The sequence below is a fragment of the Macaca nemestrina genome, chromosome 19 (genome assembly GCF_043159975.1).
Source record: "Macaca nemestrina isolate mMacNem1 chromosome 19, mMacNem.hap1, whole genome shotgun sequence".
Classification (NCBI taxonomy): Eukaryota; Metazoa; Chordata; class Mammalia; order Primates; family Cercopithecidae; genus Macaca; species Macaca nemestrina.
This window is the reverse complement of record NC_092143.1, coordinates 24,277,762-24,302,449: the sequence shown is the minus strand read 5'-3', so window position 1 is coordinate 24,302,449 and position 24,688 is coordinate 24,277,762. Positions and strand designations below refer to the sequence as shown.

The following is a 24,688-nucleotide window of genomic DNA, read 5'->3' as shown; positions in this document are numbered from 1 at the left end:
AATATCTAAAGTCAACCATGAAGATCCAACTAAGCAGTCTTCATTGTCTCTACCCTATGTGAGAATACCAAATTAAACTGACTTTCCAAGGGCACCACATTGAGAGTCCAGAGAGAGCATTTCTTGATTGCATCAGCGTACCTGACATCACCTTATATAAGAGGAGAGTTTTTATAAATAAAGTTATTTATTGATGTGGAAATCTTGAACAATTAAAGGACCAATTTACTCTAGTGTGGTAAAGACATCAATGCCAGAATTCGTATTTTATAAACATGAGAAGTATGACTTTTCTTTCTATTTTTTCTTTTCTTATAAGCACAATTTCTGTCTGCTTGGGTTTTAAATGGTAGATGGCACATAGCAATTAATTGCCAAACATACATATAAATCAGATGTTGTGAACGGTGAACAATAAGCAGTCCAGGGAAGGAAGTACACCTCACAGTGTGCTATCCATAACAATGTTTTCCATGAGCCAGGAGATTTATCAAGCACTTAATAGGGCAGAGACCTTGGGTGGAACATAAATTCTGTAAAAGTCGTCCTCCTGACCCCAAGAAGAGTATAATGCAGTTGGGAGACAAAATGTAAATCTAGAAGAAAAAAAGTAATTGAAACCATGGGGTGGAATATTCAGTGGGTGCTAATGAGGAGCCCGTTCTACTCAAGCCCATTCTGACAAGGGCTCTGCTCTACAGAACTTGCATCCCAAGGAGCTTGTGTAACCATCCCCCACCCCCTGCCCACCCTCACAGAAATGATTTTAAAATGCCAGACTCTAGTTTAGCGTCTGAACCATCCTGAGGACAGTAGTTTCAGATTCAACTGCTATTTACTTTGCAATTATAAGGCCAAAGAGGCCTGGGAGAATTTTCATAGGTTATCTCTTCCAACCCTCATGGCCACTCTGAATTAGATGAAATCCCCACCTTAAAGATAAGGAACCAGAGGCTCAAAGAGGTGAAGTGACTACTTCCTCAAGGTGGTACAGATAGTAAACGGGAAAGTGGGGCATTTTTAATGCCAGGTCTTTACTGTTTATCATTATACATATAATACATGATCACTTGACTTACAAAATAGGGTAAAGGGGAAAGAAATCAAAAGATGCAGCTGCAGGAGGAAGTGGAACTTGGTGGGGTTGTAAAGGATGCATAGAATTTACATGAGGCCGAGATGAGAGGAGGGGGTACATTCAAAATGGGGCACAGTAAGAGGAAAACTAGATGGGAATGCACCAACTGTGTTCGAGGACGCAGCACAGGCCTGTGTGGATGCAGAGCAGGTCTTGTTCCACAACACACAGGAGCAAACAAATGACCCCCGGAGCCAGGAGCAGATGAATTCTTATTTGTAGAAACATTGCATTTAGTGGCCGCAGCACAATCCTGAGGAAATGAATGGGAGTTTTCTCCCTGCTGTCAGGGGCATTCTCCTGGATGATTAATTGACAGTTCTCCAGCCAAGCCCCTGTTCCTTCTGGAGGCCATGCCCCTTGGTGTGCACCTGCCACCGCAGAACCGAAGCAACAAAATGTATTGTCTTCCTCTTTTTCTTCTGAGAGCTGCAGCTGCTGGCCTACTTTAAGGAAACCTTCTTTACCTAGAGTATAAACTTGAACTTCTCTGATTTGCAGGGTGAAAACTTTACACTTTCAACAGATTCAGGGAAGTGGTTCTTTAGAGGAGTTGATTTGAAAAAGCCCCATTCCTCACATGGCACTTAGGGCCGTTCCCTCCTTCTTGCCTTCCTGAGACCCTTTTTTCATTTAGCGGCTTTCTGACCACATTCCTCAATGCCACACGATGCTTTGTGACAGCTGCTGCAGTTGCCTGGAATCTTGAGGCGGCTGATGGGGCCTCTCACATTCAGGAGCAGAGAGCCGTTACTCTAAAGGAAAAGCAAACCGAATTTCTGGTGCATAAATGCATGATTTGTTCATTCATTCTAAACAGTTCCAGAAAGACAAGGCCAATATGGTAATTCTGCCTTGTTTAAAAGATTTTTGTGGCTTTCAAAGAATTAAAGTTTACTTTCTAGCCAAAGAAACACTTAAAGTTAAGTTTCTTGGGGCTTGTTAGCAACATTTGTGCTATCCTCAAATTTGGACCGAAGGATTTGGCATGAAGAAGTCTAGAAGTCAGAGATAGTCGGGAATTAGAAATAAGAGTGAACATTGCATGAGCACTTCCTACTTGCCAGAAGATGTCTTAAGAGCTGGGCACAAGTTGTTACTGTTCATTGTATTTAATCCTAACAGCCACACTTTTCAGTCATTCATCAAATTATCTATTAAGTACCTGTTATGTCAAAGACATACTGTTCAAATGACTGAAGACTGAAAAAAAAATAATAGTAAATAAGTATGACATATTATATAATAAGGTAGAAGGTGACGAGAGCTAGAAAATAATTGATTAGGGTAAAGAGGTTCAGGAATCCTGGAGTGTGGCAAGAATATGTCTGAAGATCTCATTGAGAAGGTGACACTTTAACAAACACAAGGAGAGCAAGAGGGACCTGCTGTATCTTGGGGGAAATGATCCAGACAGAAGTAACCAACACTAATGGGTTCACATAACAGAAAAAATTAAAATAAGGTATTGGAAGAATATTAGAGAGTTGACTGAGTCGAAGAAAAAGTGGAAATTAGACATTATTAATGGGATAAACAAAATAACATGCCCCTCTTTAGAGATGACCATGTCTTTTCTTTTTTTTTCTTTTCTTTTCTTTTTTTTTTTTTTTTTTTTTTGACAGAGTCTCTCTCTGTCACCCAGGCTGGAGTGCCATGGTATGATCTCAGTTCACTGCAACCTCCATCTCCCAGGTTCAAATGATTCTCCTGCCTCCACCTCCCCAGTAGCTGGGATTACAGGTGTCTGCCACCACGCCTGGCTAATTTTTGTATTTTTAGTAGAGATGGGGTCTCACCATGTTGGCTAAGCTAATCTTGAACTCCTGACCTCAAATTATCCACCCACCTCCCCCTCCCAAAGTGCGGGGATTACAGGCATGAGCCACTCCACCAGGCAGACCATGTCTTAATCCCAGGGTGCTATAACTAGGTTAGGTTATATGCCAAGGGGGAATTAAGGTGGCAGATGGATTAAGGTTGCTAATCATCTGACCTTAAAATAGAGAGATCAACCTGAATTATACAGGTGGATTCAATGTAATCATTGAGGTCCTTAAAGGTATAAGGACAGGGAGGGAGACAGAAGAGAAAATCACAGAGACAACAGTATGGGGAGGACTCAGTCCTGCATTGCTGGGTTTGAAGAAGGAGGAATGCGCCATGAGCCAAAAAGTGTGGAAGCCTCCAGCAAATGAGAAGGACAAGGAAATGATTTCTCCCCAAAGGCTTCCAGAAAGGAGCACAGCCCTGTCCCCGCATTGATTTTAGCCCAGGAAGATGTCAGAACTTAAGATATTCAATTTGTATTGTATTGTTTCCTTTTTTTTTTTTATTATTATTTTTTATTTTTTGAGATGGAGGCTCGCTCTGTCGCCCAGGCTGGAGTGCAGTGGCGCTATCCGGCTCACTGCAACCTCTGCCTCCCAGGTTCAAGTGATTCTCCTGCCCCTATCTCCCGAGTAGCTGGGATCATAGGCATGGGCCACCATGCCTGACTAATTTTTGTTTTTTCAGTAAAGACGGGGTTTTGCCATGTTGGCCAGGCTGGTCTCGAACTCCTGACCTCAAGTGATCCACCTGCCTCGGCCTCCCAAAATGCTGGGATTCGAGCATGAACGACCACACCCAGCCCAATTTGTATTGCTTCAAGACACTAAGTTTGCCGCAGTTTCTACTGCACCTCGAGGAAACTAAGACAAGCATTTTTGCAAAAATTCCCTCAAAGACTAATCGACCTCAGGCCTCTGGAAAGACAGGCCCCAGGGAAGAGGGTGGTCTCTTCAGATCCCACAGCATGAGCCGGCTTCAACTATCTCCCTGACTTGGGTCATAATTCTCTAGCTTCCTATTGTGCCCGGCCTGCTTAAAAATCATCAGGGAGGCCGGGCGCGGTGGCTCACGCCTGTAATCCCAGCACTTTGGGAGGCCAAGACGGGCGGATCATGAGGTCAAGAGATCGAGACCATCCTGGCTAACACGGTGAAACCCCGTCTCTACTAAAAATACATAAAAAAAAAATTAAAAAAAAAATTAGCCGGGCGTGGTGGCGGGCGCCTGTAGTCCCAGCTACACAGGAGGCTGAGGCGGGAGAATGGCGTGAACCCGGGGAGTGGAGCTTGCAGTGAGCCGAGATTGCGCCACTGCACTCCAGCCTGGGCAACAGAGCGAGACTCCGTCTCAAACAAAAAACAAAACAAAACAAAACAAAAAACCATCAGGGTGAGTGTGGATGGAGCCAAGTGAGCATGAGTGAAGTGGAAAATGATGGAGTCACAGGGCAGATGGAGGAACCACAGCTTGCCAGGCCTCAGAGGTAGTCAGGACACACACAGGTGGAACATCCCTAATCCAAAAATCTGAAATCCACAATGCTCCAAAACCTGAAAGTTTTTAAGCACTGGTGTGATGTCACATGTGGAAAATTCCACACCTGACTTCACATGACAGGTTGCAGTCAAAACTATTTTTCATATGCAAAATTATTTAAAATATTGGATAAAATTACCTTTAGGCTTTATGTATAAAATGCATATGAAACATACATAAATTTTGCATTTAGATTTGGGTCTCATCCCCGAGACATTTCATGATGTATATAGAAATATTCCAACATATGAAAAAATACAAACACTGAACCGTCTCATCTCAAGCATTTCGATCAGAGATACTCAACCTGCACTCAATTGGTAGCTATAGAAATCTCAAATTAACAGAGGAAATAGTGATTAAATAACTCTCCTAGGTTTAAACAAGTGAGATTTGACTCACAGGCCTCCTTGCCTCTAAAGCTCTTGGTTTTACCAGCTCATCCAAACTGAAGATGAAACACTGGCTCCTCGTGATGCTGTCACAACACAGATGTGTCACCAGGTCCCCAAGATGATATGTTAAGGTAGCTCCATTTGTTGATGCCCAGTGGTAGTCAAGAGCATTGCACCTTCCAGAAAAAAACATGGAAGGACTGTTTTTTATTTCAGAATTTTAAGTAGAGCCAGGCCCCACGATGCCACACACTTCATTCCCTCTCATTCTCTTCCTCCCTCTGTTTCTCCCTCCCTCCTCTTTAGCCCTGCTTTTTTTCTGTTACTGGGGACCAAGGGATCCTTTTGACATTGCAGCTACGGGGTTGGTTTAATGAAATAAGGAACTTCTACATGAGTTAGTCAGACTTGCTCATGGTCTTACTACTTTTTAACCACCCTAAACCCGAGTCTCCGTGTTTTTTCCTGTCCTTTTGAGATTCAAGTTAACTCACTCTCTGTGCATGTAGGTAGTCAGCCATCTGTCATCTTTACCTGCCAGTGTCCCTACACCCTTATCTTGCTATAAGTATCCTAATTTTACTGTGGGAAACCACCCCACCACTTGTGCATCCAGTTTTGGTAGCTTTGTTGGTCAAGGCACCACATCATCTCCTGGCCAATTGGTGGGCACCAGATCCCAGTTCAGTGGGTCAGACTTCCTGGAAATTTGTATCTAGAGAGCAGTGACCCAAATATGGAAAATGTATAAATCTAGTTCATTCTGGAGAATCTAAAGAGACCAACATATTCCCTGGTGAATGTCTTTCCTGATGTCATGAATTGTTGGGGAGTTTTCTGCAGATATGATCATCTGCAATTTTTACTTTTTCTTGGATTCAGTAAGCTCACTGTAAATTTATCTTCCAACGAATTACTTTTTAAATTCTCCCTGCTTATGTTAACCCATGTCAGTGTTGTTTACTTGCAATGTAAAAACAATAAACAACTTTAACTGATAACATCTTGCCTCTTGAATAACTAGCTTAATTTACTTAAGCTTTAATATTCTGTACTTCAAAGGCTCTGTGTAACTAAATATTCTACCCTTCATTAAGTTGTAGATTTTGCTACTTAACATAGAGTATATTTTTCTCTACATGTGTGCTTTTTTCCAATCATAAACGCTGAGACTGGAATAAAGCAATTCATCTTACAATTATTCAAAAACCAGTATCTCACCTATATTTAGCCATTTTTTTGAGGTGTGAACAAACAGAGATTTGGTTCAAAAGCTCAAGCCAGGATCTCTGTCTTGTGGCTTTAACATTACAGAAAATTCCCCAAACTTTCATCTACCTGAAATAGTTCTTTCACCTATTTGTATGGTATCTGCATAAAAATAAAATTCTGGAGTGAAGGTGCTATGAATCCAAGAGGTCTAATGAAAATAAAAGTGGTACTTGGAGAGAATAATTTATTACATGTTGCTATCCTTTCATAGCAACACTTTCAGTGGGATTTTTTCATCATAATAATGGTATAACAAAGTCAAAGATTAAGCTCTGGCCGATGACACATAAGTAGATGTACCACATGACTCCCATGTACTCCTTCTTCCTATAGAATGGGTTGTGCATATGATGGCTGGAGTCCAGGTAGCTGTCTTGTGCCATAAGATGGAAACTACACCCTGAGATGTTTGGAGCAGCAAGAGAGAAGGAACCTACATCCAGAGAACTTCATGAAGCTGCTCTGCCAGCCTTGGGCTTCCAAACTTTTTTAATATGTAAAAGGAAAGTAAATTTCTATCTTGCTTAAACTTTTGCTACTTGGATCTTCTGTCAGTTGCAAACACCATTTTCCTGAACTCTAAGTGATGTAGCTAGGTTTATACCAAATAGGGTACTTATCTGTTACTACTCCTGCCTCTCAACATCTGTGCATATCTTCCTCAGCCTCCTTGGGTGATATTAAATACTGTACAGGATGAATCATTCTTAACTAACACAAACTACCATTAAATACACATAATAAACATGAACATTGCATCTGGTTGCTGAGTGTTCCTAGATAGGCACGGAATTAAGCTTCACCTCTTCCACACCTACCTAAGCTCTATCCTTCTCTGACCTTCAAGGCAAGCTCTCAGGCTGGGCTGGCCTCTCTATTCCTGTGCTGTTTTATGGGTTTCCCAGAACTATCTAGAAGGCTCCAACTTTGGTCTTCTTCAAGGACATACAATTTGGATCCTGCTTTCACCACCACTTACCTGCTCTTTGGTCTTGGATGACTGACTGAACGAACCTCTTACTATCTGAGTTTCCTCACCTATAAAATGGGAATAATCTCTTGGAGTTGTTGTGAGGATTAAATAAAGTAATACAAGTAAAGCTCTTGGTGCCTGGCCCATTGTAAATCCTCAAACAGTATTAATTGGAATCATGACTGTTATTTCACTCCAAAAGAGAAGATTTGAAAGTCATAAAGAACTTGACAAAGAAAAACCCTGCTGCTTAAGGAGGTGAGTAGGCAGGGGCCTGGGTAGACACTAACTTTCTAACCATCACCACAAAGCAAACTCCACTTTCACCATAGGAAGAAGGGCTATTAGGCTCAAAGGTATGTATCAGCTCCATTTCTCATCCATTTAATTTAAAATAGTTTGCATCTACCTTAGGGTCCAGGGGACACGGCAAGGAGTGACACAGGGAATTGAAGACCTTGTTCATTTCCTTTGCCTCTATTCCACCATGGTTGCTCTGCTCCCAGCTCCCCAGACTCTCCCAGGTTCTCATGTCTCATCCAACATCTGACTGTAAACCATAAAAAAGAATGAAATCATGTCTTTTGCAGCAGCATGGATGGAACTGGAGGCCAGCATCTTAAGTGAAACAGCTTCGAAACAGAAAATCAAATACCGCATGTTGTCACTTTTAAGTGGGAGCTAAATAATGTGTACACATGGACATAGAGTGTGGAATAATAGACACTGGAGACTCAGCAGGGTAGGAGGGTGGGAGGGGAGCGAAGGATGAGAAATTACTTAATGGGCACAATGTACGTTATTCAGGTGATGGTTACATTAAAAGCCCAGACTTTGCCATTATGCAATATATCCATGTGACAAAACTGCACTCTTACCTCTTAGAGTTACACAATTGACACAAATCTCCCTACCCAAGTGTCCAGACAGAGACGCACTCTCAGCCTTCAAGGACACCCTTAGGCTTCCTGAAATGAGGAATTTGCCTACAATGGTTTACTAATGGTAACATCTTTAAAACAGAATTGTTCGACCAGGCGCAGTGGCTTACGCCTGTAATTCCAGCACTTTGGGAGGCCGAGGCGGATGGATCACCTGAGGTCGGGAGTTTGAGACCACCCTGACCAACATGGAGAAACCTTGTCTCTACTAAAAATACAAAATTAGCGGGTGTGGTGGCACATGCCTGTAATCCCAGCTACTCGGGAGCCTGAGGCAGGAGAATCTCTTGAACCCGAGAGGCAGAGGTTGCAGTGAGCTGGGATCACACCATTGCATTCCAGCCTGGGCAACAAGAGCAAAACTCCATCTCGAAAAAAAAAAAAAAAAACCCAGAATTGTTCTTAAATTCATTTCACCACTTTATAAAATAATCTACAGAGATTTATCTTATCATAGATTTCTTTAAAGTGTTTTTTGTTTTTCACAATAAATCATCTGTAAAACTATACATAAGCCATGGCAAATAATTCTTAGTATAACTATTTTCTTTCTAACTAATACAAAATTATGATAGTAAAGAAGTGAGAATTTGAAAGATTTGAGCTCTACGACTTTTTTTTCTTAAGGAAAACACAGTGCAGCCCTCATTTAACAATGCATTTTGGTGGTTTTGAACCAGTTCCTTCTTAGTGTTATCTGATTTTGGCAAACATACCGGAAAGACAAGATTACAGTCCCCACACTCTCTCCTTTCCAATCTTTCTGGAACCTTATTTGTATCTCTGTGTCAACAGAGTGAAGAAAAGATAGCGTTTTATTTGAGCAGCCCACAGCTACTGGCATACTTCTTAATTAGTGTCTGTGACCAGTTAGCATTGTTTAGATTTCATTCAACACACTTCCCCAGAAACACACTGCTTCGTGGCGGCTGCGGTATGCACCAGCTGTCTTTAATCTCTCAGGACCCAATTCACAGACCAAAAATTCTGTTATGAGCACAAATCTCTGAGTGGGCATTTGTTTATTTTCTGCTTAGGAGACAACTTCCATATATCTCTGCCATTAAAAATAAATCAGTACATAAAATAAATACTCAAACAAATACAACAGATCAAAAGCTGAATATCTCACTTCCAACTACACTGAACTAAAGGGTTGGCTGATGGAAGTGGCACCTCTGTTTGGTCAAGAAAATACTGCTCTTCTCTTAGAAATAATAAACATTCTTAAAAGCCAGTTTGAAGACTAAACATACCCATGACAAAGAAAAAGGACAAACAAGCTTATGGCTTCAGGCAAAAAGGTCATTATTTCCATTAGTTCCATTGGCCAAGCCATGTACATTCCATTTCTTTTAGAAGTATTCTACTGAATGGCATCTTAATGCATCTCTTTTTTTTTTTCTTTTTTCTTTTTCTTTTTTTTTTTTTTTTGAGACAGAGTCCCGCTCTGTAGCCCAGGATGGAGCACAGTGGCATGATCTCGGCTTACTGCAACCTCCACCTCCCGGGTCCCAGTTCAAGCACTTCTCCTACCTCAGCCTCCTGAGTAGCTGGAATTACAGGCATGCATCACCTTGCCCAGCTAATTTTTGTATTTTTAGTAGAGGCGGGGTTTCCCCATGTTGACCGGGCTGGTCTTGAACTCCTGACCTCATGATCTGCCCGGCTTGGCCTCACAAAGTGCTGGGCATCTCCTTTTTTCCTAAATGTGCAAATAGAAATGTCTGCAGACAATGCTTGCTCATGGACACTTGGATGAGTTCTCATTCTAACACTTGGAACAACAGAACACATAACCACCTTGTCAAGATTATGTGGAAGTTAACGGCAGCAGTGAGGAGATCCCACACCCCACTGTGTGTCCTGACTCTTCTCCCCCAGGAACTTACACACATCAATTATGTGACTTCATCATTTTCTTATCCCAGTACAGTTTCTGGCATGCAGTGGGTTGTCAACAAATGATTGTTTAACTAATACTGGGAAATAGCACTAATATACATGTTTATTATTTGCCAGGCACTTTTCCAAGAGCCTTGCAAGTATTAACTGCTTAATCTGCACAACAGCCCCATGGAATAGCTGCTATTATTGCTCCATTTTACAGATGAGGAAACGTGGACATAAAGAGGCAAAGCAACTGACTCTTCAATGGCAGAGATGGGACTTAAACCCACGAATTCAGGTTCAGCACTGCCACACTACATTTTCCCTGCCCACATCCCAGCCTCCAGGCCTCAATTTCCTCATGTAACTAGGTGGTCTCTGAGGTTCCTTCTAGTTGTGTAGAGTGCAATTCTAGTCTATAATTCTTGGATAACCAGTGGGGCACAGAGAATCCTCTATTACCTATCCATCCCCTCAGAACATTCCCAAGTCTTAAACTCCTGCTAAGATTACATAACACAGTATGGAGCCATGGCTTGCCCTTTTCCAAAAGAAGAAGCTTTCTGTGAAAATACAACTATTAGGGTAAAGAAGAAGACTTCTCATGGGCCCAATTCTTTCAATATCATTTTAATAGACAAATAGGTGATAGACATGATAATGATTCCTAGAATCCCATTCAATAGCTGTACAAGATGAACCAGCACAAAAAGCTGGGACCTCCAACAGCTCGAAGAGTGTCTAATGCAATGTGAGATACCCAGACAGTGTAAGGCCAGTCCCAAGCTGGTCACCTAGGAAGGCATTAGGAAGCCATGAGATGAGAGTGAGGAAGTCAAGGCTATAAGAGTGTGTGTGTGTGTGTGTGCGCGCGCGCACGCGTGTGTGTCCCAAGAAACTAGACGATAAAGGAAAGCAGAAAGGGACAATGGCTACAACTGGAACACAAAGAGGAAGACAGATTTTTTTAAAGATAAGAAAAACATGTCTATAGTTTCCAAAGAAGTAATCTGTTGATAGTGAGAGGTAGAAAACACCAGACAGAGAGAGAATGGATCATGGATAAAGTATGAGTCTGGTCCAGTTAGAGAGGTGGGTGTGAAATGGAGAAAATACTCTTGAAAAGCAGGAAGGGCACCTTTTCTCTTCACGAAGCTGAAATGAGAATGGGTCCCGTGTGGCCTCTGCTGACTCTCTCCTCAGACTGGAATCTTAAGGTAGCAGGGCATAGGAAATTTAAACTATCCTTGGGGGCTTTGCTGACTCCAAAAATAGCTTCTCTAAGAAAAGCAAAGGAAAAGCTAGTTGCCAAATGCTAGCGGCTACTGTTGGGGGTATTAAAATTGGATGCCAACAGCTATTAACAGGTATTCATAGGTAGAAACAGAGAAGTCTGGGGCATGGGGGCCCCAAACAGCCAATGTTGCCTCCAATCAACTGTCCAGGTCCCTAAAGAAAATATATGGGGGAAAAAGAAAGCAATTCAACATGACATTTTCTTTTTTTATTCCACAAATGTGTATTAAATACACTATGCACTAGGCACAGGTGTTAGGGATATTGCAATGAACAAAACAAAGGCCTGCTCTTAGGGGATTTACATTCTATCTCCAAATTCATCAAGAGAAGTTTGACCTCAGATTGTCAGCCCAAGTTGCCTGTGTGGCCTGCCTCCGACTCAGAGACCACCCTGCCATGTGAGAATGGCTACACCTGCCAGCAAGGCACAAAAGAAAGTGAAAGAGACAGAACGTTTGCCCCAAGAGTGAAAGCAGAACTGGTGAAGGCCACCTGCCCCAGCAAGGGAGAGAGGAGAAAGCTGCCCGAGACCTAGAGATGGCCTGGTTGGGGTGGGGGTGGGGAGGCGGGGGGGAAAGAGTGGAGGAGACATAGAAGAAAGGATGCTTCTGGGCCTCATCCTCTGGGCAGTAGCCCTGACACTAATGTCCTTTCTAGCCTCAGAAACCCCAGAGAGAGCCATAAGAGTCCACACCCAAGCATGCTAGGACCTAACTCAGCACGGTGAGGGTGGAAGCCTCACTGAGGAATATGAGATTCCCCATATTTTACCCTATCCTTAGGGATGATTCCCAAATCATAATTTAAAGGAAAGGAAATCAGTCTTCAATGCTGTTAACAATCCTGACCCAATCTCTCTCTTTGATCTATTATTTGTCCTACGTACACTTTGTACACAGTGATTTTCTCATTGGCTCCAGACCCTGCCTTGACCTGTGTATTCCCTTTGCCTTTGCTTCCAAAGTATAATCTCCCACCTGATCTGGCCTCTCTTCCTTTGATAGCTATTTACATAATCTCTTCTTCCATCCCAACTGTTCTGTGCACTTTCCCCACCAACCTCAGCCCATGTGGCTCTCTCCTTTCCCTGCACTCTTCGGATGCCCACTATCTGTGGCTCTCCCTAAGATTTAGCATTTACCACCATGTGTACACGTCTTGCTTCCTTTCATCAATTATAATTCCATAAAGAAATCCTTGACAACCCCAAAACACCTAATCCAGCGCATTGCATATATTTAGTATGCAATAACCATTTTAATTTTTAAAACTACTTACACTGTGCTTACCTTACAAAGGATTTAAACAGGTGGTTTCAGTATATTTTGGTTGATGGATGGATGGATCAGTTGACTCATTTAAGGTATTGCTCACCTTTATGTATATATAAAAAAATGAGGTCCACACAGTGTGAAAGGTCCTCAGTAAATGAGGGAGATCACCATCGCCAACCTGCCTGATGGTGGGATGGAATCTGTCTTTAAGTAAATTACAATAAGCACATACCTTTTGGCTGTGCAGGTGTGAAATCCAGGGTTAAATTTCCTCCTGCACCTACAACATACATAACGAAACAAATATAGCAACAAATAATAGGGAAGTAAGTTATAGATGGTCCTTTAGAAGTCAATTTCATCTGCGCATCTAACCATAAAAGCAGCATCTGCTCTGCTAAATACAGGTGTTTTATATCCTTGTCATTAATTGGAGGGGACATTATGTCATCATACATCAACAGTTAAGGTTGGTTAAAGTGCCACTTATCTCAGGTGCTGTCATTAATCAGGTTCTTTTCAGCTTGGTGACTCCAGAGGCTTGGCTCGAAGCTGCTCTATGTGAGTGGGTTTTCCCTGTAGGTTTGAGGTGTCCTTTTATTATCATTTTGAACGAAAACCTTGGGACCCAGACATAAGAGGCCATTAAGGGAGCTGTTCTGATGCTTCAGAGAAGAGAAACATTTTCCTCCATTACCTTCAGTGCCCCCACTCCCTGTGTCTCCACCAAACAGCCACGGTGGAGAGGAAAGCAAAGCAGCACAAGCTGTTGTCTCCTCACGGTTTAACCCATTACTGAATTTCAATGAACCACTGCATCTGGTGCTTCAATAGAGCTGGAAAGCAGCAGAGTCCTAGAAGGCTGCACCGTCTCTTTCCATCTGACACCGATGTCATCCAGGTGCCTTCTTGGCCACCTCAAACCCACAGTGTGGTGTCCCTTCCAGATAGGCTTCCGGGACACATTCTTCCTTGTCTCTGCTTTCATTGAAAATATCTATCCTTAAAATGTCTGCCCTTTATCCCATTCCTGCAAGGCCACTGGAAGTGGCATAAGTTGTCAGGAGCAATAATGGCAGCCATTTTACGTAATGATGTTATAGTTTCAGCACCTTGAGCCTAAGAATTACAGCAAATATGTTCAGGTAGTAACTTGCAAATTAATATGGGGAGTCAAGTCATTGATCCATATCAAATTCTTACTCAGGGAGCTTCTGCTCTGCCCTAAAAATAGAACCTCCTACCTATCCTACTTTGGTTCCTGATTGTTTCAACATGTACAGGAGACTGAAAGAATAAGGTGGCGAGTGTGTTTATGATTCATCTATTCAATAGACATGTGTTGAGTGTGAGGCACTGCTCTGGGAGAGGATATAGTGGTGTTCATAATCAGACACCATCCTTGCTCTCAAGGCTTTATAGTATGGATGGATGGGACAGAAATGAACCAAATAGCAATTTTAAAATGTCAACTTTAAAGTGATAAACTGTGATTAGTTCTCTAGATAAACTGTGATTAGTTCCCATTGTATATTTGGGCAAATATATGAACATACCATGATCTGGAGTAGGAATAGAAGTTGATCAAGGGAAGTGTGGGGAGGGATGAAGAATGTCCCTAGAAAGGGAACAGCAAACACCAAGTGCTGTGCTAGGAGGAAGCATGAAGAACTCCAGAAGTTGAAAGGCCCTGGTGGTAGGAAAAATTCTAAGATCCTGCCAGGCTCTGTGGCTTATGCCTCTAATCTCGGCACTTTGGGAAGCTGAGGTGGGTGGATTGCTTAAGGCCAGGAGTTGGAGATCAGACTGGCCAACATGGAAAAACCCTGTCTCTACAAAAAATACAAAAATTAGCCGGGTGTGGTGGCACTCGCCTATAATCCCAGCTACTCAGGAGGCTGAGGCAGGAGAGTTGCTTGAACCCGGGGAGGCAGAGGTTGCAGTGAGCTGAGACTGCGCCACTGCACTACAGCCAGGGTGACAGCACAAAGTTCTGTCTCAAAAAAACAAAAAAACAAAAGAATTATAATATCCCTCTAGGTCCCCAGTTTCTGGGACTGTGAATATGATGGATTTTACTCCCAAGGTTAGGTTATATATGATATGGCACAGTTAGCATTTAGGAAGAAAGACTATCCAGGTACTTCTGACACCATCCCAAAAGCCTTTAAATCTGAGTCTAGAAGTCAGAGACTGAGGAAGTCAAAGATTCCAAGGACAAGAGGATTCAATTGGTTTCTGGCTTAAAGATGGAGGGAGCCACCTGGCAAGGAATATGGGCCACCTCATGCAGCCAAGAGAGACCCCAGTTGGCAGCCAGCAAGGAAATTGAGATTTTCAGTCCTACAAGGGCAAGAATGCAAGAAACTGCATTCTGAATAGAAGAATGACTTTGTTTATCCATTTCTTAAGGCTGCCATACCAAGGCACCACAGACTGGGTGGCTTAAACAACTGAAATGTATTGTCTCATTGTTTTGAAAGCGAGAAGTCCAAGATTGAATTGTTGGCAGGATTTTTTGCCCCTAAAAGAGGGAAGTATCTGTTCCAGGTCTTTCTCTTTGGCTTGCAGACAGTCTATATCATCTCATCATAGTCTGTCTCTTCACGTCATCTACCCTCTAAGCATTTGTGAATTTGTGTCATAATTTGCCCCTTTTGTAAGGACCAGTCATGTTGGATTGGAGCCCATTTGATGAACTCATTTTAACTTGATGGCCTCTATAAAGACCCTATCTCCAAATAAGATCCCATCTGAGGTCTTCAACATATGAATTTGAGGTGGGGGCATAATTCAATCTATAATTAAAGTGGATTCTTTTCTTAGAGCCTGCAGATGAGAATTCAGGCTGGTCAGTTTCTTGATTCAGCTTGTGATACCCTAAACAGAGAAGTCAGCCATGACACGCCTGCACTTCTGACCTACTGTGAAGCTAATAAATGGGTGTTGTTTTAAGCTGCAAAGTTTGTGGTAATTTGTTGGGTAGCAATCGAAAAACATAGCACAGAAAAGGTTGGCTGGGCCAGGCCACACAGGGTCGTGAAAGCAGCAGCAAAAAATTTTGTCTTTATCCTGAGAAAAATGAGAAGCCACCAAAGGTGTTAGGAACGTCATGGGCATATTCTGTTTTTCTTCTGGGCTTCTCTTTTTGCTCTTTGCTGTCTTTTCAAATAAAAATTCCAAAGGAGTGGGTGGCTGCAGAGAAGAATGGGAGGTTCCTCGTCCCACTTTAATCTTTAGAGCATATTATTAAAAAAAAAAAAAAAGGGAAAGAAGGGAAGGAGAACAAGATGGAGATAAATTCCATTTTTTGAGGGCACATTCTGAGTCCAGTTACTATTCTGAAGCTTTCAGTGCATTTTCAGATTTACTTCTCACTATAAACCTCTTCTAACCCCTATTGTAGTAACATGCCCAAGGTTATCAGCCAGGGGGAGTGTAATTGGAACTTGAATCCAGGCCTGGCTGGCTCCAAAGCTCATTTTTAAAGCTCATTACTTTAAAACCATCCCCCTACACTGTCTCGCCAGTGTTGTTTTAATATAGCGTGATATATCATATCCAAGTATTAGAAGATTTCCACAGATTATGCAGAACAGGTATGAGTACAAAGAATGAGAATGCCATGGTGGTAAGGGTCAGATAGATGGGCCCAGTTGAAAATGAGCAGCATGCAAGAGCCTGGTCACCTACCTGTCTGGTCCCTTTTATTCTCCTTCCTTTTCTTGCCTAAATAAAGTTCACGTCTGAGGACTGGAGTGGCATACGTAATAATAATTCTTCCCTTGGGCTTTAGGGAGAGGTAAAGTGTTTTCATTTATTATTTATTTTTATTTTTGCAGAGATGGGGGGGGTCTTGCTATGTTGCCCAGGTTGGTCTTGAACTCCTGGCCTTAGGGAATCCTCTTGCCTTGGCTTTCCAAGGTGTTGGGATTATGGGCGTGAGCCACGATGTCCAGTCTAGAGTGTGTTTAAAACCCTTCTTAAGAACAACCAAGCTCTGAATGGTCCTTAGCATCCCTGGAGGGCATTGCACTTTTCAGCTGACCAGCACAGAGGAATGCGGGATGCAGAGCTAGGAAGAGATCCGCTGATCCATCCCAGGGCACTTGAGAAGATTTGAAGAATACATACTGGTCACCCATCAACCTATCTGTAGTCACTCCCTGAAACAAGGGTAAGTTAATCCTATCAAAAGCCCTTAAGGCAACAGTAAATATTCTATTTTTTTCTTTCAGTGAATTACAAGTGGTACCTAGCTTATTATATTCCCTAGATAATTATTACTTTTTATATTCTTTACCTTCTTTTAAAAAGAAGGATGCACTAGTTTTCTAACATTCATTTACATGCCTTTGATAAATTACCGTAACCAGATTAGGGAGATAAAATAACCAGTCTATTAATTACAATGATTATTATTTAATGGAAAATGGGATTCTAGGCAAAGTGTATAGTGAGAAGAAAGCTTAGCAACGCATTATACAGATGTGGTATTTTATCTTAAAGAGTAAGATAAGTGTCCAGTCTATTCCACAATCTAGAGAATATGTTCATTAACTCTGCAAGATTTATATGTATAATTGACCACAATATTTTAACACTATTTGCTTGATTCGGAGGTACATGAAGAACAAGAAAAAACTGTAACTTCAATTAAATTGAATAAATTCCTCAACGAACATATGAAAGGCCAGATCTACCCAGCAATGTGAGAAGCAGAGGGCTGAACAAGAGTTCAAAAATTTTTTTTAATTAAACAATACATTATTCTAACTTGAAGTCACTGGGAATTTACATTTAAAAGGATAGGGGTTGAAAGGAGAGCTTCCCCCCATCAATTATCCTCATAATTAACTTCAAAAATAACCAAAAAGGTAATATTTAGAGAAATGTTGGTGCTTTCTAAAAAAGAAACAGCATTATGGCCAAATCCCGAACCAATCACCGAGACATTTGATCTTGTCTCACTCCCCTCAACTATAAAAAAGAGAATAATATTGCATCTGCCATCATGGAGTTACATGAATTAAAGCTGGCTTCTACCTACAAACTCTGGCCAAATCTAGCCAGCTGCTGTTTTTGTGTGGCCCTCGACCTATGAATGGCTTTTATATTTTTAAATGATTGGGAAAAGAAAATCAAAATAACAATACTCTTTTGTGATGTGAAAATTTTATGAAATTCAAATTTCAGTGTTCATAAATAAAGTTTTATTGGAACACAGCTATCCTCACTCACATATTGTCTGTGGCTGCTTTAGTGCTATAACAGCAGAATTGAGTATTTGTGACAGAGACCATATGGCCAACAAAGGCTAATATATTTATCATCTGGCCTTTTACAGAAAAAGTTTGCCGACCTCTGAACGAAAGGAGTTACACAGAAATTCTCAATGTTGGTTACACATCACCTGGGGAGCTTTAAAAACACCCATTTGCCCATGTTACACACCAGAGCAATTAAATAAGAATCTCTGGGAGTAGACTCCAGGCATCAATAATTTAAAAACTTCCCAGGAAATTCCAATGTCCAGCCAGATACGAGAACCAGCAGACTTACATGCTATGCATGGTGTGTAAACTTAACACATAGTAAGACCTTGGTAATTGTTAGCTGGCTTGATAAAATAAATCCTCCTTTTTAATTCCTCATTGTATTTCAGTAAAATGATGTTATTAAATATGCACTGGGTGCAAAATGTTTTGTTTTTCTTCCCTCACTCTTTCCTTCCTACCTACCTCTATTCCAACCTGCATGTAAGAGTTAAAACAAGAAGAAAAATTAAGTTTCTCTGTAGGACTTGAGTTTCTAAACATTCACACGCTCAGTATTTTATATTTTCATTTATTCATTCCACAAATTTTTAATGTGTAATATCAAGTTTTACACAATACTTATGGCACGTAAGCACTCCCAAGATGTGCTTTCAAGGTTCTGGAGAGTGCCCAGTGTTCTTGTAAACAGCCCTTTGAATCTTCTAGGGTTCTTGTAAATAGTCCTTGATATGGTTTGGCTGTGACCCCACCCAAATCTCATCTTGAATTGTAGCTCTCATAATTCCCACGTGTTGTGGGAGGGACCCGGTGGGAGGTAATTGAACCATGGGGGTGAGTCTTTCCTGTGTTGTTCTCCTGATAGTGAATAACTCTCACAAGATCTGATGGTTTTATAAAGGGGATGCACATGCTGTCCTGCCTGCTGCCATGTGAGATGTGAGTTTGCTCCTCCTTCTCCTTTGCCATGATTGTGAAGCCTCCCTAGTCACATGGAACTGTGAGTCAATTAAACCTCTTTCCTTCATAAATTACCCAATCTCGGGTATGTCTTTATTAGAAGTGTGAGGACAAATACAGTCTTATATAACCTAACTGGCTTAATAGTAGGCTTAAATTAATAAATGCGTGGCATCTTCAAGAGGCAATAACTAAAAAGAGCTCTTGAATGTATGTGTAGTAAAGCAACCAAAATAATTGATTGGCCGGGTATGTCCACTCCACATGCATAAAACCCAAAAGTAGTTCACTTTTTTGTCACAATCTAAATCTTCTAAAATGAGAACATCCTCTAAATCTTCCCAAACAAGAAATGGATATGGACAGAGATAGAACTACAACTAGGACAGAGAAAATAAGTACATGGATTTTGAATTCATACAACCAAGTTCAATTCCAGCTTCATTGGTCACTAGCTTCGTGACCTTGGGGCAATTACTCACCTCTCAGGGCCTCGATTTTCTCAGCTGGAAAATGGGAATAACAATTCCTATCTCACAGAAATGAAATTATTTTCTAAACATATTTTTTAATTGTGGGAGTTTTCCCCTAATTCTTAGACTGTGAGGCTGAAAGATGTCTTTTATAGCATGGTGCACAGGGATCGACCCCTCTGCGCCAGGCACTTGGCTCTCCTCACCTGAGGTCCTCACTTTTTTTTTTTTTTTTTTTTTGAGACAGTGTCTTACTCTGTCACCTAGGTTAGAGTGCAGTGCCACAATCTCGGCTCACTGCAACCTCTGCCTCCTGGGTTTAAGCAATTCTTGCACCTCAGCCTCCCAAGTAGCTGGTACAACAGGCACGTGCCACCACACCCAGCTAGTTTTGCTATTTTTAGCCGAGACAGGGTTTCACAATGTTGGCCAGGCCTTAAGTGATCCACCCACCTTGGCCTCCCAAAGTGCTGGGATTACAGACATGAGCCACCGCTCCTGGCTGAGCATTGTTCTTTATGGCCAAATATGAACTCCTTGAGGGAAGGGATTATAATTATGCAGACACTCCCCAAATTACATCACAGTCCCGTTCAAGAAGGCCTTGCAAAGCATGGATTTGGTGTACACTGAAAATACATAGACTTCATAAAGACCTTTAAATTACCCATAGCTCTTCAGAGAAATTAGTGGACAACAGTTCCTATTTGCAATTTTCAGGACATTGGTCCCAAGGTCAAGTATATCTTTCACAGCCTTCAGTAGTGGAGTTGCTTTTAACTCTTGAAAATGTATATTCTTAGAGGCATGTTTTCTCTAAAGTCAATCTCTTTTTATTCATATAAGACTTTCTGTGCTGTGTCATCTCCTGTATTTCTTTTTAATAGTCCCACCTTTTGTCTTGCTTTTTGTGTCTATTCCAGCAGTCTCAACATGCATTTTTTAATCATGTAAATTCCAACATGACCCACCAGTAGCTTCATACTGCAAGAGTTCACAATATTTTCTTTCCTGTTTCTAACTTCAAGATTTTGCTTAAATGATCATTAGGCTAAGTGGCATGCATTTTAAACTATGATTCACCATCTTCCTTGTAAGTCAGTCCTCTATTTCTATAAGTAACTTTTCCTCCTGAACCCTGCTCTATGAACTCTATAAGTTCCAAAGATGCAAAACATTTTTCATGCTTTTTTTTTTTTCTTTTTTTAGGTGGAGTTTCGCTCTTGTCACCCAGGCTGGAGTGCAATGGTGTGATCTCAGCTCACTGCAACCTCTGCCTCCTGGGTTCAAGTGATTCTCCTGTCTCAGCCTCCCGAGTAGCTGGGATTACAGGTGCCTGCCACTATGCCCAGCTAATTTTTGTATTTTTAGTAGAGACGGGGTTTCACCATGTTGGCCAGGCTGGTCTCGAACTCCTGATCTCAGATGATCTGCCCGCCTCGGCCTCCCAAAGTGCTGGGATTACAGGCATGAGGCATCATGCCCAGCCCATCTTTCATGCTTTTTATCCATAAATTACCGTAATTTAAAAAATATTTCCCAAATGAAGTTCATGAAATTTAGACTGTGGATGCCTTTGTGTTTCTTTAACATTTTTATTTTCTATTACAAATTCCTCTTCTTAAATTAGAAACTGTTCCTCTCTTCTTGCTCTTACTTTGTCAATTTTTAGTCCTGAATGAAATAAAGCAAAGGGAAAAATAAAACTAATAAACTGAAATAACACGAGATAATGCAATGAGAATACACATGGTACCAGAAACCACATGGGACTGAACAGAAGGGCCCTCCCTCTCATGTGAGTGCCGTCTGCCTTTCCCTCTCTATGCACAATATTCATCTCTGCCTGAGATACTTTACATTTCCATATATCACACTAATATTTTCACATCTCTAAAACTGTATTCCGTCCCTTATGGAACAACTTACAAAAGGTTGATGTTATGCAAGTCAAGAGTTGCACAATCTAAGAGTCTAACCTCTGCATTGCACTTTTTTTTTTTTAGTTTAGGAGCAAAGGTTTAATAGGCAAGAGAAAGAGAAAGAGAAAGGAAAACAGCTCTCTCTCTCTAGTGAGAGAGAGGGGACTTCCGAGAGGAAAGGCCCTGCTTTGCACATTTTGTTTATTTAGTTGGTGTTAGTTGATTGATTACTCTGTAACAACAGAACTCAGGGACCTTAATACCTGACCACACAAACCAAATAGAAAGGGGTGACAAATGTCTAAGAGACTCAATCATCGACTAAATTAGTTGTCTATTGCTGTATAACAATTACCCCAAAACTTAGTTGCTTGAAACAGAAAACACAAATTATGTCACAGACTCTGTGGGGTAAGAATTCAGGTGCAGCTTAGCAGGGTGCCCATGGTTCAACGTCTCTCACAAATCAAAGTGTTGGCTGGGCATGCGGTCCTATCTGAAGGCTTTTCTGGTGGGTATCTGTCTCCAAGCTCACTCAAGTGGTTGCTAGCAGGATCTAGTTCCTTGTGCCACATGATGTATGCAGTACGTGCATGTCTCCGTAGCACATACGGAAAGGTGTAGGCTCTTTGAAAAGACCAGTAAGATAAACAATGCTCTGGCCAGTCCAAAGATAAAAAAGAGAGAGAGAAAGAAAAGAATAGGATTAACGATGAGAAAGTATACACAGCAACAGATATGATTACTTTAAAACATATCAGGGAACTATATGTTATTCTATTTTACTAAATTGAAAATCTCAAATGTATTATTTTCTAGAAAAATATAAACTACAAGACTTGCTCAAGAAGAATTAGAAAACTCAAATAAACCAAAATTATTAAAGAAATGAAAATCAATTATTAAAACATGAGCCACACAAAAAGCCCATACTGTTGTTTGGGGGAGTTCTAACCACCTTCAAGAAACAGAAAATCCCTACATCATTTAAATTTTGCAAGCATAAAAAGATGGAAACATACCAATTACTGTTACAAAATTTGCGCAATAGTAACTAATCCCACACTTATGCCTAATAGATACAAAAAAATGCTAAATGAAACCTCAGTATACTAAATTCAGATGTATAACACAAAGGTTATGCATCATAACCAAGTAGGTTTATTCCAGGAATGCAATCGTGCTCCAACTTGGAAAATGGATTAACATATATTACAACATCAATTGGACAAAATAAACAGTTCATATAACCATCTTGATAGAAAGTAGAGGTAAAGTATGGGATAAAATTCACTATCAATTTCTAATTTTAAAAAAACTATTAATAAAATAGAATATGAGTTTCTCTTACCATTATTTACAGTAATATCTCTCCCTGACCAACTTTTCCAGTACAATCAGGAGCAATATGAGGAAGTCAATCATCACCACTTCTATTTCAGATTGTGCTCCAATTTCAATACATGCAATTAAACCTGAAAACAAAATATTGTGGAGAAAGAAAAACGGCCAGGAATTATACATGTTATGGTTGCTTACCTATGAAAGATATTGAAAAAAGGAGATTTATCTGAAAAAGTATTGGAACTGACATCCCTGTTAGTATTCAGCTGCTATGTCATAGAAAGTTTGTACAAACTGTTCACACCCAGTGTCTGAACCGATTGGTTCATTCTCAGACTGCATCACTAGCATTTTGATTTGTGACTTCTAATAAGATATATCATTAAGAAGGCTGGCAATAAAACAATAGGTAAATCAGCAGCTTTCCTACTTACCAATTGTGACCAGTTAAAAAAAAACATAAAGGCAAGATGATCCTATTCGCAGTAGTAAAAAGACATAAAATATCAAGAAATAAGTTGGACAAAAATTATGCAAGATCTTAATAAAAAAGATTAAATTTTACTGAGGGCCATATAAAAAGACCTGTATATTGACAAATTGCATTCCTGTAGTAAGAATAACGAATATCATTACAAATTCTCTGCAAATTAACCTACAAATGTAACTTAGTCTTACTGAAAATCTCCTGGAATTTCTTTTCAGAGCTTGACAAAATTCTGGGAGAATAAACACACAAACATGTTTTCAAAAAGAAGAATAATGAGTTGGGGTTTTCCTTAGCAGATATCCAAATGTGTTATAAAGCCACAATATGTACAGTAATTTGACATAGATGCCAACATAGACACATCAGTGAAATCAAGTAGAAAATCCGAAAGCAGACCTATGTATATTTAAGAATTTAGTGAATGATAAAGATGGCATTTCAAATCTGTGGGGAAAAGATAAATTATTCAATTAATAGCTGAGGGAAATATGGTGACTAGTTTTATAATCTTGAGGTTGGGAAGGTCTTTCTGAACATGACACTACAGGATGAAATCATAGAGGAATATAAAGATGCTTTTGACCTCCAAAAAAGTTATACTGACAAAAATTAATATTGGCCATTAAATAAATTAGAAAATAACTTTTTTAAGGCAAGATTTCTTGTTTATCCTCTATCACTAGATCCTGCAACAGCGCGTGACACATAGTAGGCATTTGAATGAGTAGATACATAAACAGTTCTGGCAAGTCAGTAAGAGAAAAAATGAACACCTCCATTTTTACAATGAGCAAAAGACATGGATCAAAAAGAAGAAACACAAAAGGTCAGTAAAAAAAGCTCAAATAGTATACATTACACCAACAGTAAGGTAAATACAAACTGAAACAATAGTTCACCATTTTTTATGTATTACTATTTAGCTTTTTAAACTGAAATGGCCAACATATGGGCAAAGAAGCCCTCATAAACTGCTGGTAGGAAAATTAAAATCTGTGCAATATAATTGAAAGTCTTTAAAACTGCAGACTCTCTGACCTAGTAATTTCACTCCTAGGAATTTATTTCTAAGGAAATCATTAAACAAGCATGCAAAGGCATATATACAAGGATATTCATCAAGCACTCTTTACAAGAGTGACAACTAGAAACAAGCATTCACAAATAGAGAACTGGTTTCATAAACCTTGGTATACTTTTTCAATCGAATACCATGCAAGAAGGATAAGTAATGATGCAACTATGTATTAGCTAATATCAAAAGATATTCATCATATGCTGTTAGTTCAGAAAGCCGGTTACAGAACAGCATATGTAAAAATCATGTTTGCATGCCTAGAAAAAATAGACAATAAATATTAAAATTTCAAGAGTGATTTTTTTATCATGGTAGTTTTTCTTCTTCCTCCTCCTCCTTCTCCTCTTCTTCTTCTTCTTCTTCTTCTTCTTCTTTTCTTTTTTTTTTTTGAGATGGAGTCTTACTCTGTTGCCTAGGCTGGAGTGAAGTGGCGCGATCTCGGCTCACTGGGATTACAGGCATGCGCCACCATGCCCAGCTAATTTTTTGTATTTTTAGTAGAGACTGGGTTTCACTGTGTTAGCCAGGACGGTCTCGATCTCCTGACCTCGTGATCTGCCTGCCTTGGCCTCCCAAAGTGCTGAGATTACAGGC

General features: G+C 40.5%; 1 long non-coding RNA gene across 3 annotated transcripts in view; it reads right to left on the bottom strand.

Moving 5' to 3' along the window:
* Positions 1 to 751: 751 nt before the first annotated feature.
* The window catches only part of LOC139360008 (uncharacterized), an 84,197-nt gene continuing 60,260 nt past the window's right edge, over positions 752 to 24,688 (bottom strand). For 2 of the 3 annotated variants that reach the window (XR_011616866.1, XR_011616865.1), the window contains 5 exons: positions 22,534 to 22,657; positions 12,784 to 13,171; positions 7,557 to 7,697; positions 4,910 to 5,078; positions 752 to 1,893 (listed from right to left, as the gene is read on the bottom strand). This is a non-coding gene — a long non-coding RNA (uncharacterized lncRNA). Of the gene's footprint in view, positions 1,894 to 4,909; positions 5,079 to 7,556; positions 7,698 to 12,783; positions 13,172 to 16,754; positions 21,841 to 22,533; positions 22,658 to 24,688 lie in introns of those variants that run through there. The other variant, XR_011616867.1, reaches the window with a different exon arrangement.